This window comes from Delphinus delphis, chromosome 9 (genome assembly GCF_949987515.2).
Source record: "Delphinus delphis chromosome 9, mDelDel1.2, whole genome shotgun sequence".
In the NCBI taxonomy this organism is placed as follows: domain Eukaryota; kingdom Metazoa; phylum Chordata; class Mammalia; order Artiodactyla; family Delphinidae; genus Delphinus; species Delphinus delphis.
The window spans coordinates 4,372,330-4,391,391 of record NC_082691.1 but is presented as its reverse complement, the minus strand read 5'-3'; positions in this window follow the sequence as shown (position 1 = coordinate 4,391,391).

The following is a 19,062-nucleotide window of genomic DNA, read 5'->3' as shown; positions in this document are numbered from 1 at the left end:
CCAGAGCAAATAAAATTTTCATTCATTCATTCACTTGGGTGTTAATCTCACCCCAAAACACTCTCACAGAAACATCCAGAATAATGCTTGCCTACTTATCTGAGAAGGATGGCCCAGCCAAGTTGACACATAAAATTAACCATCTCAGTCTTTTACATTTTAGCCATTAAGTAAGTATGTAGTGGTATTTCACTGTGGTTTTAACTTACATTTTCATAATAACTAATAATATTGAATAGTCTTAATAGTTGCCACCTGTACATCTTCTTTGGTGAAATATGCTTTTTCTTTTTGCCCAATTTTAACTGAATTTTCTTATTAGTGAGTTTGAGAATTATTTACATATTCTGGATATAAATCCTTTATCACATAGAGGATTTGCAGATATTTTCCCCAATCTGTGTCTTGTCTTTTCATTCTCGTCTCTTTGGAAGAGTAGAAGTTTTAAATTTTGATGAAATCCAATTTATCAATTTTTCATTTTTTAGATTATGCTTTGGTGTTATTATATCTAAGAGATCTTTGCCTGATCTAAATCACAAAAATTTTCTCCTGCTTTTCATCTAGAAGTTTTACAGCGTTAGGCTGTACAATTAAGTCTATGACCCATTTCATGTTAATTGCTGCATTTGAGTAAAGATATGGTTTGATGTTCTTTTTTCCTTTTTTTTTATAACATAGTGATATCCAATTATTCCAGCACCACTTATTGAGAAGACTATTCTTTCTCCACTGCATTGCCTTTGCACCTTCATCAAAAATTAGTCTCCAAACATGTGTGTATCTATTTCTGGATACTCCATTCTGTTCCATTGATCTATTTGTCTATCACTGATTATAGTAAGTTTATAATGAATCGAGTTCAGATAGTGTTATTACTCCAACTTTTTTCTCTTTCAAAAAACTGTTTTTTGTTTCGGTTATTTTAAGTCCTTTGATGTGCTGTGTAAATTTTAGAGTGAGCTTGTCAATTTCTACAAAAATGTCTGCAGAGATTATTATTAGTATTATTTTGAAACTATTGATCAATCTTTGCAATATCGAGTGCCCCAAACTATGAGCACAGTGTATTTCTCAATTTGGGTAACCTTTATTTCTGTGAGTTTCAGCAATTCTTCTGTGGGTATGGGTCGTTAGATCTGTTGTTGGATTTGTCCCCAAGTATTTCATATTTTTGTTACTATTATAAATAATATTTTAAAATTTCTATTTCTGCTTATTCATTGCTAGTGTACAGAAATACAGTCGGTTGTTGTATATCACTCTTGTTTCCTGCAAGATTGCTAACTCGCTTATCAGGTCTGGTGGCTCTCTCTGTAGATTCTCCTATTTTTTACATAGCTGATCACGATATCCATGAATAAAGACAGTTTTATTTCTCTCATTCCAATCTGGATGTTTTTTATTTCTATATCTTGCTTATTTTACTGACTATTCCTTCAGTTCAGAGTTGGATCAAAGGACTGTGAATGGATATACTTGTTTCTTATCTTAGGGACAAGCATTCAAGCATTCAGTCTTAAAATAATAAGTGTGATGTTAGCAGTAGGTTTGTCGTAGATGCCCTTCATCAAGTTGAGGGTATTCCCCTCTATTCCCACATTGATGATAAAATTTATCAGGTTGCATGTCTATATTGCAATGACCACATGGTGTTTCTTTCTTAACTTGTTAATAGGATGCATTATATTGATTACTTGGCAAATGTTAAAGCAGTCTTACATTCCTGGGATAAAGCCTGCTTGGTTACGGTGTATTATCCTTTTTATATATTGCTGAATTTGATTTGTTAAAACTGGCTTTAGAATTGTTATGTCTGTGTTCATGACTGATACTTGTCTGTCTTCTTGTAATGTCTTTGGTTTTGGTATCAAGGAAACACTCATGGCGTGAGTTGGAAATTTTCCCTCCTTTTGAATTTTCTGTAAGAGTTATGGCAGTATTGATATTATTTCTTCCTTAAATGATTGGAAGTGAAGTCATCTGTCTCCCTAGTTTTCTTCTGGGAAAGTGTTTTATCTGTAAATTTGATTTTTAATACATATAGGGCTATTTAGATTAGATATTTTCTATAAACTTTGATAACTTTATATGTTTCAAAGATTGGTGAATTTTACTTATGTTGTCAAATTTATCAGCATAAAGTTGTTCACAGCATTCCCTTAGTATTCTTTTAATATCTATAGAATCTATAGTGATGACACTACACTCATATCTGAGATTTGTAATTTGTGTTCTCTCTTTCTGTATCTGTCTAAAAGCCGCCATTTTGGGGTTCATTAATTTCCTCTATTGTTTTTCTATTTCATTTTTTCACTCAAATGTTTATTATTTTTTGTTTTCTTTTTATGTTTGGTTTATTTTACTAGTTCCACCTTAGGTGGAAACTGAGGTCATTGATTTTAACTTTTAATATAGTTCTTTAGTGCTATAAAATTTCCTCTAGAAGCATCCAAAATTTTTATGTTGTGTTTTTATTTTCGTTTAGTTCAAAATACTTTTTAATTTCACTTTTGATTTCTTTGTCCTAGGTTTTATTTAGAAGTGTGTTACATCATTTTCAAATATTTGGTAACTTTCCTTTCATAAATTTCTAAGTTAATTCCATTATGGACAGAGAACATAAGTTGTATGATTTGAATCCTTTTAAACTTATTGAGGCTTGTCTTCTGACCCAGAATATTGTCTGTCTTGGTAAATGTTCCATGTGCACTTGAAAAGAATGTGTATTCTGCTGTCGTTATGTGGAATGTTTTATAAACATCAATTAGGTCATTAAATATTCTAGGTCCTTTCTCGTTTTTTTCCATATGTTCTATCAATTTTTGAGAGAGAAACTCAATTGCAATTTCTTTCTTGGAATTCCCTCATTCTCTCTCTGAAGCTTTCTAATCTATGGCACCCAGCAATTAGTAAATCTAGATTCCTAAAAGGAAGTTCTTTAGGCTACTTCCATCTTTTCCCTTCCATCCTTTTTCTTATTCTTGTCATATAGTTCAATCTTGCACATGCTATCAACCCCACACTGCATTGTTATTATTTTTTAAACAGTTAATTATCTTTTCAAGAGACTTAAATCGTAAGGGAAAAATACTTTTGAGGTATAATTGACAAATAAAATTGTAAAATATTTAAAATGTACACCAAGGTGACTTAATATATACATCTACAGAAAATTGTGTTTATTTAGTTGCCACTTCCAGAACTTTTCATTCAATTATATAGATCTGCTTTTCCTTCTGGTATTAACTTCCTTTTGCCTAATGAACTTCCTTTAAAATTTCTCATAATGCATGTTTTCTGGTGGTGAATTCTTTCAGTTTCATTATGTTTGAGAAAGATTTCATTTTGCTTTAGTCTTTTTTTTTTTTTTTTGCGGTACGCGGGCCTCTCACTGTTGTGGCCTCTCGCGTTGCGGAGCAAGGCTCCGGACGCGCAGGCTCAGCGGCCGTGGCTCACGGGCCCAGCCGCTCCGCGGCATGTGGGATCTTCCCGGACTGGGGCACAAACCCATGTCCCCTGCATCGGTAGGCGGACTCTCAACCACTGCGCCACCAGGGAAGCCCTGCTTTAGTCTTTGAAAGATATTTTCACTGGGAATAAAAGTTCATAGTTTTTTTTTTTTTTTTTTTCCTCTCAGTACTTCCATACACTATCTTCTTGTTCCCATAGTTTCTGATGAGAAATCTGCTGTTATCTGTATATTTGTTTCCCTATACAAATGTCTTTTTCCCCTGATTGCTTTTAGGTTTTCTTTTATCACTGGTTTTCATCTGTCTTGATATAGTTTTCTTCATGGAAACTATTGTGAAGTTGGTGTTCCTGGAGCTTTTTGAATCTGTGGATTAACAGGTGGGTGGGTAGCAAAAGGCAATACAAGTAGTTGCATTGCCTAGTGTCCATTCCTAGTCACCTTTGGAATGTGGGGAATGCAGAAAAATCTCCCTTATCATAGTTACAATTTTAAAAAGCCTGCAATAATGGGAAAAATCCAGTCATTATTTCTTCAAAGATCTTTTCGGTCCCCACTCTCTCCTCTTTCTCAGGACTCCAATTGCACATATATTATGCATCTTGAAGTTGTCTCGCAATTCACTATGTTCATTGTATTCACTCACTTTTCTCTGTGTATTTCTTTCTGTATTTCATTGTGGATAGTTTCTATCACTCTGTCTTCAAGTTCACTAAGATTTCCTTCTGCAATGTCCAGTTTGTCACCCTACCCATAAAGTTCTCATCTTACACACTCTAATTTTTATCTCTAGAATTTTTATTTGAATATTTTCTCTATTTTCCATGTTTCTACTTAACTTTCCAACATATAAAGTACAGTTTTAGTTACTATTTAAGAAGCCTGTCTGCTCATTCTAGCATTTGTACCAATCTGGGTTAGTTTTGATCCATTGACTTATATCATTTTTGTGAGATAAAGTTTAGTTACTCAGACACTGTTGGATAGATCCTTTCAGGTCTTTCTTTTACAATTGGTTAGATGGGACTGGAGCAGTACTCGGTATAGCATTAAGGATTTTCTCCTACCTGGGTAAGACCCTTCTGCTTGTTTACCTAATTGCCCATGGATATTGGGGTTTCTAGTCTACAGGTGGAAACAGGTACTAGTCCCTGACCTATGTGAGCTGCTCCCTTTAACCCTTTTGGGTGGTTCTTTCCCTAGCCTCAGATAATTTCCTCATACACGGTACTCAGCTGAATACTCGAATTGGACCCTCTGCAGATCTTGGATCTCTCTCTCTCTCTTCAGCTTTCTAACCTATGGCACCCAGCAATTAGTAACTCTAGCTGCTGGGTCCACCCTCACTCTCTTCTCAACTTCCTCATGTCAGGGTGTCTTCTGAGATCTCTCTGAATTCCCCTCCATGCACTGGGGCTTGGAAATACTCTCAGTGCAGTAAGTTGGGGACATTGTAAGTCTCCCGTTGTTTGTTTCCAACTTTCAGGGGTTACTACCCTTCATTGCCAGGTTTCCAGTGTCTTGAAATCCAATGTTTCATCTACTTTGCCTTGTTTTGGTAGTTTCAGGGAGGAGGTCAAATCCAGTCTCTTTTTGTTTATCCTGGAAGGAAATGCAAGTCCCAGATACTATTTTAACAAACAGCAACAGGGTAACCAAGGATTTGAGAGGAAGAAATTGTAAAGGTTGAAACCTTTAAATAATCCAATAACCCAGGGGTAAGAGGGTCCCAAACTCGGTGATTCCCACCATCATAATGATCCCAAGGTTGTTCAGCCTCGGGAAGGAGAACCCGAGGTATCAGCAACAATGGAGGCAGCTGTCAGAGAATCATTAGATGTAGAGCCTGTGTTTCCATCTTTCCTGTGCTTCCTTTCTGACCCCTGTCTGTACCACTTACCCCAGCACGAGCCTACAAACAGCACACACTCACACGTCAGAAGGCTCAGGGTCTTTCTCTCTCTTTCCAACTCTCATCGAAATGAACCAGCTCTGTCCCACTCTTTAAAAGGCTCACATGTGATTTATTTATTCAACAAAAAGATGAACTGAAATGTGCAAAGCAAGGAGTGGGACAGAAGAGCCTATGGTGTTCTGCCTCCCAGGAAACGCAGCAGGCTTCTCAAGGTCCACAGCACCCAGCTCACGATGGGATGATGGCAGTGGGATGGTGGAGTGGGGACTGGCTGGAGCCGGTAAGTCTGCAGAAATAACTAGTTATTTCCCTTAAAGACCAGATCTCTGTATCTGTACATTTTTACAGCAGGACCCAAGGAACCCAGTTTTCTTCCCTTTTTCTGCCTTTCTTGACGAACCAGGCTTCAAAGACTAAAGACTTAAGTGAATCTGAACAGATATTTGAGATTAAAAGAGATTAAGGAGGAACAGATAGAGCCTCATTGGCTCTGCAGTCACAGTCAAAAGCTGGACTTCAGGCTTGACCCTATTCCACTGTCAGTTCAACTTTCCATAACACTGGCCTTACTCATGGGTTGGGCATTTCCTACACACATAGCAGGCAGGCTAACTAGGTGTAGCAGTGTTAGAGGATAACCACATGACTGAGTGACAACTGCAGATGCCCAAGGACACCATCTCATGGACAAATTTCCTCTTTCACTCAGGAGTTTATCTGCTCACGATGTCACTGGAGGCTTGGAGGTCTGCAGAATCGTCAGCATGACCCCATTCACCAACCAGATGGAACCACGGAGTTGGGGGGAGCTGTCCTCAAAGGCACCGCATTCTCACACTAAAGCCCCAGTTGGTTACACCAGGAGATGGCTACTGCATCATTTTCTATAAAAACCAAACTCTCTCATGCCATTTTATTGTCAATCAGTGTTTGCAGGTGATTAAGACTGTTAATTCTTACACAAAGTGTAATTCAGGGGCTTAATTATGCCTGCATGGAGTCAGGGGTCTCAGCAGGACCTGGGGCAGAGAATCACCTAGGGAGCTGGTTCAAAATGCAAATTCCCTGCTTCTTGCCCTAATCAGTGGGTCTGGGTGGGGTTCAAGAATCTGCATGTTTGTCTACAGGTAATTCTTGTGCGTTTGTCTGTGATGCCATGTTGAGAAACACTTGTCTAATAGGAACCGAATTTGAAGGCAGAAAAGACCTGCACAGTAGAGACATCTCCACAGCTGCCCATTAGTGTGGCCTAGGCAAGCGTGCCAAGGGGGATGAAAAGATTCCCTGTAGTAAATACCCAGTGAAGTGGTGCCTTTGAAAACACAGTGCTTTGTAAACCTACCAAAGCCTTGGTCTGTTGATCCTTAGCATAAGTCCAATGCCAAGTGCTAGGTGTTCCCTAATCCTTCCAACATTTTTACATATGAGGTCAATTTTATGACCCCCACTGTACAGAAGAGGAAACCAAGGCTTAGGGAGGATAAATAGTTCTGTCAGGATCACATAGATGTTCCATTACTACAGAGAGAAGTCACTGTAGTAGTCAAGGGTTCTCCAGAGAAACAGAATCAACATGGTGTGTGTGTGTGTGTGTGTGTGTGTACTAATTTATTTTAAGAAACTGGGGACTTCCCTGGTGGTCCAGTGGATAAGACTCTGCACTTCCAAGGCAGGGTGCACAAGTTCGATCCCTGGTCAGGGAACTAAGATCCTGCATGCCACATGGTGTGGCCAAAAACTAAAAAAAGAAAAGAAACTGACTCACGTGATTATGGAGAAGTCCAGAACCAGCAGAGTAGGGTAGAGTGTAATTTCATGCCAAGTCCAAAGACCTGGGAAGCAGGAGAGCTGATGGTGTAAGTTCCAGTCTGAATCCGAGTCCAAAAGCAGGAGAAGACGGATGTCCTAGCTTTAAAGACACTGAGGCAGAGAGAAGGGATTCTCTCTTACTCGGTCTTCCATTCTAGTCAGACTTTCAGTGGATTGGATGAGGCCTACTCACACTGGGGAGGGCCGTCAGCTTTACTCAATTCAAATGTTAATTGCATCCAGAAACACCCAAACAGACACACCCAGAGCAAAGTGTAACCAAATATCTGGGTGCCCCGTGACCCAGGCAAGTTGACAGGTAAACTGTCACAGTCACCCAATGGGACATTTGTTATTCAGCATCCCACTCTGGGGGTATCACGATCATGTGCGGGCTCCTTCTTTTCTTGTCTCCCTATGTTTATGTATCACCCACTGCTTGTGGATTTGGGGGTAGGGACAGAGGCAGAGGGAGCTGCAGTGGATGGGATTTGAGCCTATGAGTGGACACCCCCAGTCTCACCACAGTCGGCAACCTTTGAGCAGGGCCTGAGGGGCTCGCCCTTCTTGCCATCTCCTCAGGCCCTGTAAGGCAGATGTGTCCATACCTGCCGCTCTGGAAACTGCAGAGGCCATGAGCACTGGAGGGGTTCTGGTCCAGGTAAAGCTTTGGGGGAGGGGGAAGGGGGAGCAGGAACCATACATTCAGACCTTCAGTCCACACTCCTCACTCCTGGGGAAGGAAATGGACCCAGCCCTGTGCACAGGATAGTTTGCTCTAAGAACAGGAGAAAAAGAAGGCAGCAGATGGTCATTTGATTCTTTGCTACTATTGTTGATAATATTATAACCGTATACAGGGTGTCTTCATGCAGTCTGCACCTCTGACGCCCAGAAAAATCCAGAGCAGTAAGCGCTAGTACCTGTCTTTTACAGATAAGGAAACTGGGGCACCGGGAAGCTAAGTGACACTGTGACACAGGCATTAAATAGTAAAGACAGAGCACAAGTTTGCATTGTCTACACACTCCAAATCTCATCCTTTCTTGTGGGAACCCGAGACTCATGAGAACAGAGGTGCAGGCCTTGTTCAGATGCCTGGAATGTCATCTTTAGAATTCAACAAAGTTAGAATTCAATTGCATAGAAAATCTGCAGAATGATGGGAACTATTTGTTAGAAGTTAAAGGAACACTGCTCAGCAGTCAGATGATGAGTCCCGTTTCCGGCAAGTGCTGGAAATGAGGTGGATTCTGGGGATGACATAGCTGTGTTGACAGATGTGACGGTGGGGAGCTCGGTGGAGTGACAGCAGGCAGAGATGCATGGTGGGGGGCCTGGGGAGTCAGCTCAGGCATGCATCCTTCACCCAGACTTGGAGTTCCACCAAGATGTCAACACTAAGTGGTGACAGCCATCAGGAGGGAGGCCAGGTCCCGGGACGTGTCAAGGATCTGGGATGACCAAAGGTGTGCAAGCATTCCGGTACCACCTGGACAGGAAGCAGGACAGCTGAGAAGAGCGGGAGACAGCTGCTGGAACTCAAGAGCTGTTTGAGGGGATTCTAGGTGGCCGAAGACTGCAGGTTGTAACACTTGGTTCTCTGGAGCCTGAAGAAAATGCGAAGCAAAACAACAGTGAGTGTCATAGCAGCACTATCTACGGCAGCCAGGACAGGGACACAACCTAAATGTCCTTCAACAGATGAACGGATAAAGAAGATGTGGTACACATATACCATGGAATACCACTAAGCCATAAAAAAGAATGAAATGATGCCATTTGCAGCAATGTGGATGGACCTAGAGATTGTCATATTAAGTGAAGTAACTCAGACAGAGAAAGACAAATATCATATATCATTTATATGTGGAATCTAAACTATGACACAAATGAACTTATCTATGAAATAGAAACAGAATCACAGACATAGAAAACAAACTTGTGGTTGCCAAAGGGAAAGATGGGGGAGGGATAAATTGGAGTTTGGGATTAATAGATACACACTACTATTTTAACAGATAAAATAGATAATCAACAAGGACCTACTGTATAGCACAGGGAACTCTACTCAATATCTTGTAATAACCTATAATGGAAAAGAATCTGAGAGAGAATGAACACATGTATATGTATTACTGAATCAGTTTGCTGTACACTTGAAACTAACACAACATTTTAAATCAACTATACTTCAATAAAAATAAATTTAAAAAAAAAGTAGCAAATATTGTCATCTTTAAAATTATCAAAGGCAAAAATATATATCCAGGGGCTTCCCTGGTGGCGCAGTGGTTGAGAGTCTGCCTGCCGATGCAGGGGACGCGGGTTGGTGCCCCGGTCCGGGAAGATCCCACATGCCGCGGAGCGGCTGGGCCCGTGAGCCATGGCCGCTAAGCCTCGCGTCCAGAGCCTGTGCTCCGCAACGGGAGAGGCCACAACAGTGAGAGGCCCGCGTACTGCAAAAAAAAAAAAAAAAAAAAAAAAAAATATATATATATATATATATATATATATATATATATATATATATATATCCTGAAGAAGGTGTTGGACAAGGAGCTCTCTCATGCAGCTACTGGTGAAAATAAACTTATTACAGTGCTTTCAGAAATGATTTGGAGATACAGACATACATATATAGTCTTAATTAAGAAAACATTCATACCTGTTGAGTCAGTTTTTACTTCCGGAATCTATCTTGGGAATCAAGCATGTCATGCAGCTGGGCAATTCTGTGACTGAGGGTTCGACATCTGGAGTTGTAAAGGCTGCACCACTTGTGGGCTGTGGAGGGGACAGAATTTAACCTCTCCAAGCCTCTAGTTCTTCATCTGTGACGAGAACAATAACAGTACCTGACTCGGAGGGTGTTTGGAATTAAATAAGACATGAAACATAAATGAGCTAAACTACATGATAAGTACTCCATAAATTGTATTTCCTTTCCAAGACATCCCTCAAAGTATGACTTATACCCTCAAAATATCAGAATGATCTCAGGGTCATGCAACAAAAATCAGTTAACGAAAGCTGTGGGAAAGCCTAAATAGACAATTTTACACTCCTTAAAAGAAATGTTTTCACTGTGATGGGAAAGTAAGTTAAGAAAAATAATTACAGGTGTAGAGAGATGGACACCGTCTCATGTAGCTACGGGTGATAATAGAAATTATTACAATGCTCCCATGGGATGATTTGAAGATCTACTGCAACCTTACCATGGGCACACTTTTAATTCAGAATTCCTTATTCTCAGAATTCAGTGTAAGTGAAGAGGTGGACAGGAAAACCTTCAATAACAGAGTTAGTAAAATAAATTATTGTTTCGCTCTACGAAAGAAAAATCTGTAGCCACCGAAAATGGTGTTGTTTAAATATGTTATTTAAATGGATGCTATTAAAAATACAAAGTGAAAAAGGAAATTAGAAAACGCTATATGTTATGTTATAATTATATCTATCTGAGCAAAATGGTTCCCTCAGTAAATTTATTCAAACCAATTAACAATAGCTAAGCATGACATTAATGTCTGCTGTAGACTGAGGTCTTCAACAGGATAGCAAAGATGGTGACAGCACTCAGAATCTTGCAGAATCCGCAAGTGACACCACAAGGCCCTTCAGTGTCATCCGAAGGAAGATGACAGTGCTGATAGCTGTGCCCCTCCGGGTTCCAGGAGATGATTTAGGTTGTGGTCCTGCACACAGATCCCCACACCCTCGTGTCTGTTCTGACCTTTCCTTTTCCTTTACTTTGTTTTCACTCTGCTTTCAGTTGACAGTGAGTGGGTTGAACACGGGGCATTGCTGACATCAAGTCTATGCAGCCAGTGCCCCACATTGGAACTCCCAGCCCATGGGGTCCCTTGTGAACGGAAAGTCCCAGTAATGCTGACCACGGCCTGTAACCCAGTGGAAGCAATCCACTTCCAAAGAAATTCCACCTGCCTGGATTTTCTTTAAAACCTGGAGACAGCGTCAGCAAACTGAATGTCATATTTTATGACAACATTGGGCCACCTTAACAATACTGTAGGTAAAATCCCATAAATATTGGGAAGAACAAATAGCTCATGCTGTCACTGGGTGACACTGAATTCCCCTCCTCCTAATTCTTACTTGGCTAACAAGTGGCAGCTGCTAATTACACAGTACTGGAGAAAATGTGCACGTAGTTGAGGAGGGCGTTCCCAACAGATTCCTTTTCAAATTTCTTTGTCTCCAAAAACCATAACTCTGTGGGACCCGGGAATAAAGTATAGAGGCCTAGATTATTAGGGCGTGCAAAGAGCAAGGGTGCGCACACACGGCAGTGTCACCACCGTGTCTGGGTTCCTCTGACAGTATCTCGAGCTCAGCAGGGTTCTGAGGCCGAAGCTTCAGAAAGCCTGGTCAGCCTCAGAAAGCACCAGGCGTGGTCGTGGACTGGGAGAGTTGATATCTCTCCTACCGGAGGGGTGCACAACACTTAGTCAAACCGTATTAACCAAGCACTTGTCAGTGTCATTGACTTTAAGATGAGGTGGCGATGGAGCTCAGAGTTCTCATAATATCATGTCTTTAAATGTTGGCCTCATCTGCTATGGCTTCTTAAATTGCTAGGAAGAAGCAGAAAGACCCTCTGACGTTCCAGCAGCTCTCAGTGGACTCAGGAGTGCTGTGGGACCCTGGGGTTTCTCACAGATTCAACTATGATGTCCAAGAGAGCAGGCAGCCACGATCGAAAGCTGTGTGTTTGCCAGCATCTAGGCCAGGATCATCCTGCTCCCTCCTGATTCCATTTAAGGACTGGGTCACGTTGATAATATACTTTCTGTTAAGAAAATATTTGTGCCCTATGCTTAAAGACTTGTTTTTTGTTAATCAACTATACTTCAGTAAAAAAAAATTTAAAAAAGGACGTTTGATTATTCATTTATTTAGTTTTCCACTGTTGTTTTAAATACATACATGGCAATGTCCCTATTTTGCTCTTCTTGGCCTGTATCCTTTCCTCTTTCTGCTAACAGCGCCCTTTTCCTTTAAGAAACCACCAGCCTCCTACCTGAGATGTGGGCTGTGACACCCCATGCCCCCCTCCCACAGACGGCCACACATGCCCCAGCTGGTCAGTCTGAGAGCCCTGTCCATGCACAGGCTGTGACCTGAGCACAGGAATTCCTCAGTCTCTCTGTCAGTTGAGCTAAACTTTAAAAGGAGCTTGGAAAACTTTTTCTCTAAAGGGCCAAATGGTAAATAGTTTAGGCTTTGCGGGCAAAGTGGTCTCTGTTGTGTGACTCAGCGCTGCCATTGAACCAAGAAAGCCATAGACAATGTCAACCTCTAGGCATGGTTGTGTTCCAATAAAGCTTTATTTATAAAAGCGGGCAGTGGGCCAAGTTTGGCTCATGGGCCATACTTTGCCAACCCTGGGTTTAGAGTATTCATTTTCAACTTACACTCTGAAAAAACTCCTCAGGAAGGACAAAGAATGGGTGTGGGGGGGGTGGTATCTCCCACCCTCCTCACTGCACCTCCTAGGGAGTCAGGGCAGCCCCTGTTTCCTCTGTTTATACATTGAGGATCCATTTACAATATTATGTGAAAATGACATTCATCAATTCATAAAAGTTTTGAAAATCAGTGACAGGGTAATAAAGGATGTGAGTTATTAATTATTTAACTTTGTTTCCAGGCTCCGAGAGGGAGGCACCACGTTGGGTCACGTATAACGTCTCAGGTCCCTCAGAGAATCCCGTATGGGAGTGAGCCAGACCCTCTGGCTTGTACACACATCACTTCATGACTTGTGTGTACCGTCAGCTTTGTTGAAACTTTTATCAACATGGTCTAACCGCATCATTTGAAATTTTTATTTAGTCTTCGCTGAATATTGTAGGAAAACTGATATGCTAGGATGGCAAGGCAAAACAAATACTAATATATGTGCTTTTAATATGCCTATTGTTGAAAAAGAGAGAAGGAGAAAATTATCTTATGGATGTAGACATAATTTTGTATTTTAAAAAGTCTTTCACATGGAGAATTTGGAATCTGTGCACTGCTGGTGGGAATGTGGTCCGCTGTGGCCGCTACGGGATCGCAGAATAAATAGGTGGAGAGATGGGTGGTGGGCTGAGCTTCACACCTTCCTGTTAGAAAAACCAGCTGGAGCATTTCCTGTTCAAAACCCTCCTGTGGGTTTGATGTAGAATTCCATGCTTGTGGGCAGTATGTGATGACAAGATATCACCTCTCAACTGAAATCAGGGCCACCAATTGGAAAATAGGCTCGTTGGAGACAAATCAGGTTTATGAATGTGTGCAAAGCAAGCTTTGTTCTATGCTATGACAGCTTATTTGCCAAATCTGGGTGATTCTAGAGGAACTCTGATGGTGCTGTTATGACTGGACCTGACAACCTTCTAGAATGTTTGATAGACTCGGGGTAGGCGGGTGATATCGGGCACACCGAGAGAACAGCAAACGTAAGGTCACCTCCCAACCCTGAGAACTGTGCACTGGTGGTTCCAGCCAGGAAACAGACCCGTGTGACAGCATCGATCTCAGTGGGAAACAGATCCAGCGGCCGTGCCCCACGTGACTGTAATACTGCAGGACAAAGCCAGCGACAGTAGTTCCTTCTGAGCACCAGGTTTTCTATTGGATAACAGAGTGCCTTCTGCACAAAGAACCTCTCTGTGGGTCTGTGACCGCCAGGGGGGCAGGCCCATCATCACACCACACCTGCACTTCCCTGTGGTTCTCCAACTTGGTTGCTTCAATTCTTTGCGAATTAGTATCAAACTAGTAATAATTTTGGAACAATGTTCGTATTTCAGTTGTATCATATTTCTTTTTTTTTTAATTGTCCAAAGAAAAAGATAAGATTTATTGGGCATGAGGACATTAACAGAAAAATGCTCTTCTACCCTACCCCCTGACAATTTGTTAATATTTTACATTAATTTCAAACTAAGGACATACACCATATTTTCCGCATCCTGAAAAAAAATCAACATAGTAATAAAATCTGATTTCAGGGGCCAGTGGCTATTGTACTTTCCACTGCGTAATTCCATTCTATTCATTATTTTAGCCTCTGCTCTCTAAGTTGTCACATTGATTTGAAACTCAATGAAAATCTCATTAAAAATATGATTGGAGGGCTTCCCTGGTGTCACAGTGGTTGAGAGTCCGCCTGCCGATGCAGGGGACACGGGTTCGTGCCCCGGTCCAGGAGGATCCCACATGCCGCGGAGCAGCTGGGCCCGTGAGCCATGGCTGCTGAGCCTGCACGTCCAGAGACTGTGCTCCACGACGGGAGAGGCCGCAACAGTGAGAGGCCCGCGTACAGCAAAAAAAAAAAAAAAAAAAAAAAATATGATTGGAGGCAACCCAGAGAGGGAGGAGAGAATGCCTGGTGGTCTAGGAGACACTGGATGTGATGCTGATGTGGACTCACTTTTCTGAACACAACTGTCCCTGATCCGTAATTTATGCACCATATTTCGTACTGTAACTATTTAATTTGTTGTTTAATTTCTCCCTGTCTATGTGGGGTGTGTAGCAGTGGCAGGGGGAGAATTGCAAAGGGATCCTGACTCTTGTTAGCTTTTGTTGTGCAGGTGAACCATCCTGAAATTATGTTTGATGTATAATAGGACTGAGCAAGTGGGTGACCGCGCGTTGATAGAGCTATAGGGTCCCGTTGTGGAGGACAGGTCGCACACCTACGAAATGGGGACAGGGAGAGAGACTGTGGACTGGACTTGGAGGGCCTAGCTCTGTCCACAAGGAGATCAAGAAGAACCTGCCCCCACCGCCCCACCGCCCCAGCAGTATTGACACACTTAGGGCCCAATCTCGGTCTCTAAGGGAACTGCTCCTGGAGAAACGGTGGATTCCAGGTTGGAGCAAAGTAGGATGAGCCCAGAACAGCTTATTTGGCTCCAGAAAGGACAGGGAGTGTCACAAGGACATGGAACCCGCTCGAAGGGTGCCCGCCCACCAGGCCTGAGTCACTGATGGGAATGCCACAGCAGCCAGGGGCAGCGACGAATTACAAACCTGGGGGAAGATGGGACTCAGAGGAGTCCATACCAACAATCAGTACATTGATTAATCACGTCATCCATGGGGGAAGATGCTGGACCAGCAGTAAGTGCTGAGAGACGCCTGATGTGTCATCACAAGGAAACAACGGGTGAAGCCCAAAGGAGCGGTGTCCTAATAAAAGAGGAGACAGGGGTGGAGGTGGGGGGAGACTGGAAATGTTCCAGATGAAACCAGGCTAAAGAGACAAGACAAGAAAATGTGATGCCTGACCCCAGATGCTGTTGGAGGGGGAAATGCTGAAATAGACGTGCTGGGTGAGATGACGAAATGGACCGCAAGCCACAGATGTGTTGTATCCATTTACCTGTACTGAGGTGGATCCTGGGCTGTGGTTCAGGATGGGAGCGCCCCTGGTCCTCGGAAACGCACAGGTGGCGTTTGGGGCCATGATATGCATGTGACCCACTCTCCACAGGCTCAGAAAGTAGAAGGAGGAGAACCAGGCCAGCAGCAGGTGACCCCGGGTGAAGCCACACACGTGTTCTTCACGCTGTTTGACTTTCCCAACTTTCCTTTAAGTTTGAAATTAATGATTTCCCCATTTCTCTTCCTAAGTCCTTCTGCTTCGCCTACTGAATTGGCTTCGGGTACACGGGTGTTACACACACTGTGGAGGGCTGTCGTGGTGAGTGCAGAGGCCTTTGCTCACGCACGAGAAAGGCCTGTGCTCCCAGCTTGTTCAGAAGACCTGGGTTCAGGATCCTTCAACCCCTGACAAAATCCACACTGGTGGAATCTTATTCAAGGAAAAAAAACCCTGATAGTTTCATGGACACTAAGACATCAATAACCGAAGAAAACTCATTGTATCCTCCTTTCTTTGGGGACCCCTTGAAGCAAAACTGCTTTATCCTGAAGGATATCACCTCCAGTGGGGGATTTCCAAGTCCTGGGGACTCATGGGGGCCTGGGACCCCTCCTGGGCTGTTTGAATCCTACTGTGGAGGTGACAAGTGCCCTTCAGTTGTGTTTGCCCTTGTTTTATGGGCTGCTTGCTCCCGCCGGGAACATTCCAGCAACTGCTCTTCAAAAGTTGTGTTTTTACTGCCAACAATGTTCCTTAACTCAATTCTGCTATTAGGAGACACAGCATCTCCAACTTCAGGGCCTTTGTACAGAATAACCTTGCTTTAAGTGTGATTGGAAACATTATAGAGACTCATTGGGGGAAACCTGGGAAATACAAAGATGTGTAGGGAAAAATAATGACTCATCATCCTGTGAACCTGGTCTCAGGTGGCCTCAGCCTGCAGCGGTTTGAAGCAGGGTTTCGGTTCCTGGCCAGAGATTGAAGTCAGTCCAAGACAGTGAGAGCACTGAATCCAAGCCACTAAACCACCAGGGACAGAGACAAGGGATGAGGCCCTGGCCCTGTAGAAATGAATTCCCACAAAGACAGAAAGTAGTGAAATAAAAAGTATTTATTAGGAAGAAAAAGAGTACGTGAGGATAAACACACAGGAGGGCTCAGAGAGAGAGTCACGCCCTCATGGTGGTTTGAATCACTTACATGGGGCATTGCTTCCAGGTTTCCTCTGGCTAATCATCTTGCTTTGCCTGGTTCTGAGTCCATATTTGGTTTATCTCAGGATCTTCCCTGGTGGGCGCGCATCTCTTCGCCAAGATGGATTCCAGCAAAGAGGCCGGTGAGTAGATTGACATCACTCCCCTTTTGACCTCCAAGGAGCCTCTCTGTGCATGAGCAGTTGGGAAGGTCTCCTTGACCTCGAGAATGAGGAAGAGGTGGTCTCTTTATCTCTTGTCTGGGCAGGCTCAGCCTCTCCTATTACCCTCCTGCTATTAACTTTGTCTTGGAGTATTTGTCCACAGGGGACAAACTCCAGGGGCTCAGCCTGGGGCCCATCTGTCTCCTGCCCCAATCTGGGAATAACTGTAACAAGGACAGCTAAATCAGACTCCATATTCTATCTGTTTCTTTGACTTTAACCTTTGCTTTTGTTATTATAAACATACAGAATGGCCTGCCTCTGGGAACCCTGCCCCTCTGCCTGAAAGTTAAAGTGTCTCTGTTCAGCTCACAGGGAGACAATCTGACCCTGTCCACCTGTGGATGGCTGCAGAAAAGAAGAAGTGAACACATCCCCTCCCTGAGGCCGGCCATTCCAGGGGATATCTGCAAAACTATGGCCTTTTCACTTTACTTCCTCATCTCCTCCCCCTCTGCGCTATCAAAGAAAGTGGCATCCAAACCCCGTAAGGTGGCTTTTCAGAGCCACTAGTCTGCCGTCTTCTTGGTCTGCCGGCTTCCCGAGTAAAGTCGTGTTCTGTGCCTCAACACCTCGTCTCCGATTCAATGGCCCGTCGTGCAGCGAGCAGAGCGGGCTTGGACTCGGTAATATAACCTGTGATAAACCTGCTGCTTTTTCCTTTAAGCCTGCTATCCTACGTATGACAGAGGAGGGGGAACAAGCCACCTTAAATTGAACCTCAGGTTTCCCTTCCGGGCCTGTGTGTGGCTCAGGGCCCAGTGCGGTCTTGGATTCCCAAAGACAGACCTGAGCCTGGTTTTCAGGAAGGTGATGGGAGCCAGGGGGTTTGCAGGAGCAGATGTGGGAATCTGCATTTCGCTGGGAGGGAGAAGGTTGAGGGGCAGGAGAGGAGGGGTCTGCAGGTGTCAGCTGCTCTGTGGGGAGGGAGGGACGGAAACACACTCCTCTGGACAGACACTCTCAGAGGTGGTGGGCGTGGGTGGTACAGGGGCCACCCCCAGTTAGGATTCCATCCGCTGCAGGGCCCCAGGCTCTGAGCACCCCCTGACACCCTACCTGCAGCCTATCCACGGAGCAGACCACCATGGGGACCCAGCCCCTTCCCCCACCCATCCCCAAACTTCCCTCACCTGTCCATGGTCTGGGAGGCACCTTCCCCAGGGGTGGCTAAGGCATCGTCGGGGGGAGGGGGACCCCCCAAAGGGGAGGCCAGAGTAAAGGAGGAGATGGAAAGTGAGTTAAGGGCCTACACAACACACATTTCCATATGTGACTGCAGGGACCTCTGAGCAGGCCCAGCGGCGCTGGGGCATCAGCACAGGTGCTGGGGGGTGGGCGCAGCCCCTTCAGGAGGTGACGCTCAGGCAGGAAAGGGCTGGGAGGTGGGAAGAAATGTGATGTGTTCTACAATTAACCCAAACCCAGCCTCGCTGGGGCCTGTGAGCCACGGGGCGGGCGGCTGACAATAAAAGACCACAGTCTGGGCAGCTGAAACGGTAGAAATTTCCCTCTCAGGGTTCTGGGGGCTGGAGCCCCAGATCGGAGTTGTTGCCAGCCTCTTCCCAGAGCCTTCATGCTGTGTCCCTGGGTGGTGGACAGACAGTGGTCTCTCTCCTCCTTTGTCTGATAAAGTCACAAACTCCATCCTGGGCCCTCGCCCTCTGACCTCACTGGGCCCTTATCACCCCCCAAAGGTCCCACCTCCTAGTACCGTCACCTCGGAGCTTAGGGCTTCAACCTATGACCTCCGAGGGGGACACAGTTCAGTCCACGGGAGGTTAAGTTTTGTTCCTCAATTGGTGGGTGTGGGTCCATAGCTCAGGTTCTGAGAAGAAAGGCTGGTTTGCCCTGGAATCTGCGGCAGGCTCCTCCCCTGACCTTTGCCCTCGGGGTTTTGGAAACTTCCCTCAGGCTGACGTCCACAGGGTAAGAAAGCCAGTGGCCAGTGTTGGTCAGACTCTGACACCAGGCGTTTTGCACCCTTCCTGCTCAGTCTGTCCGTGTGGAAACTCTGTAACTCTATTCCCACCTCACAG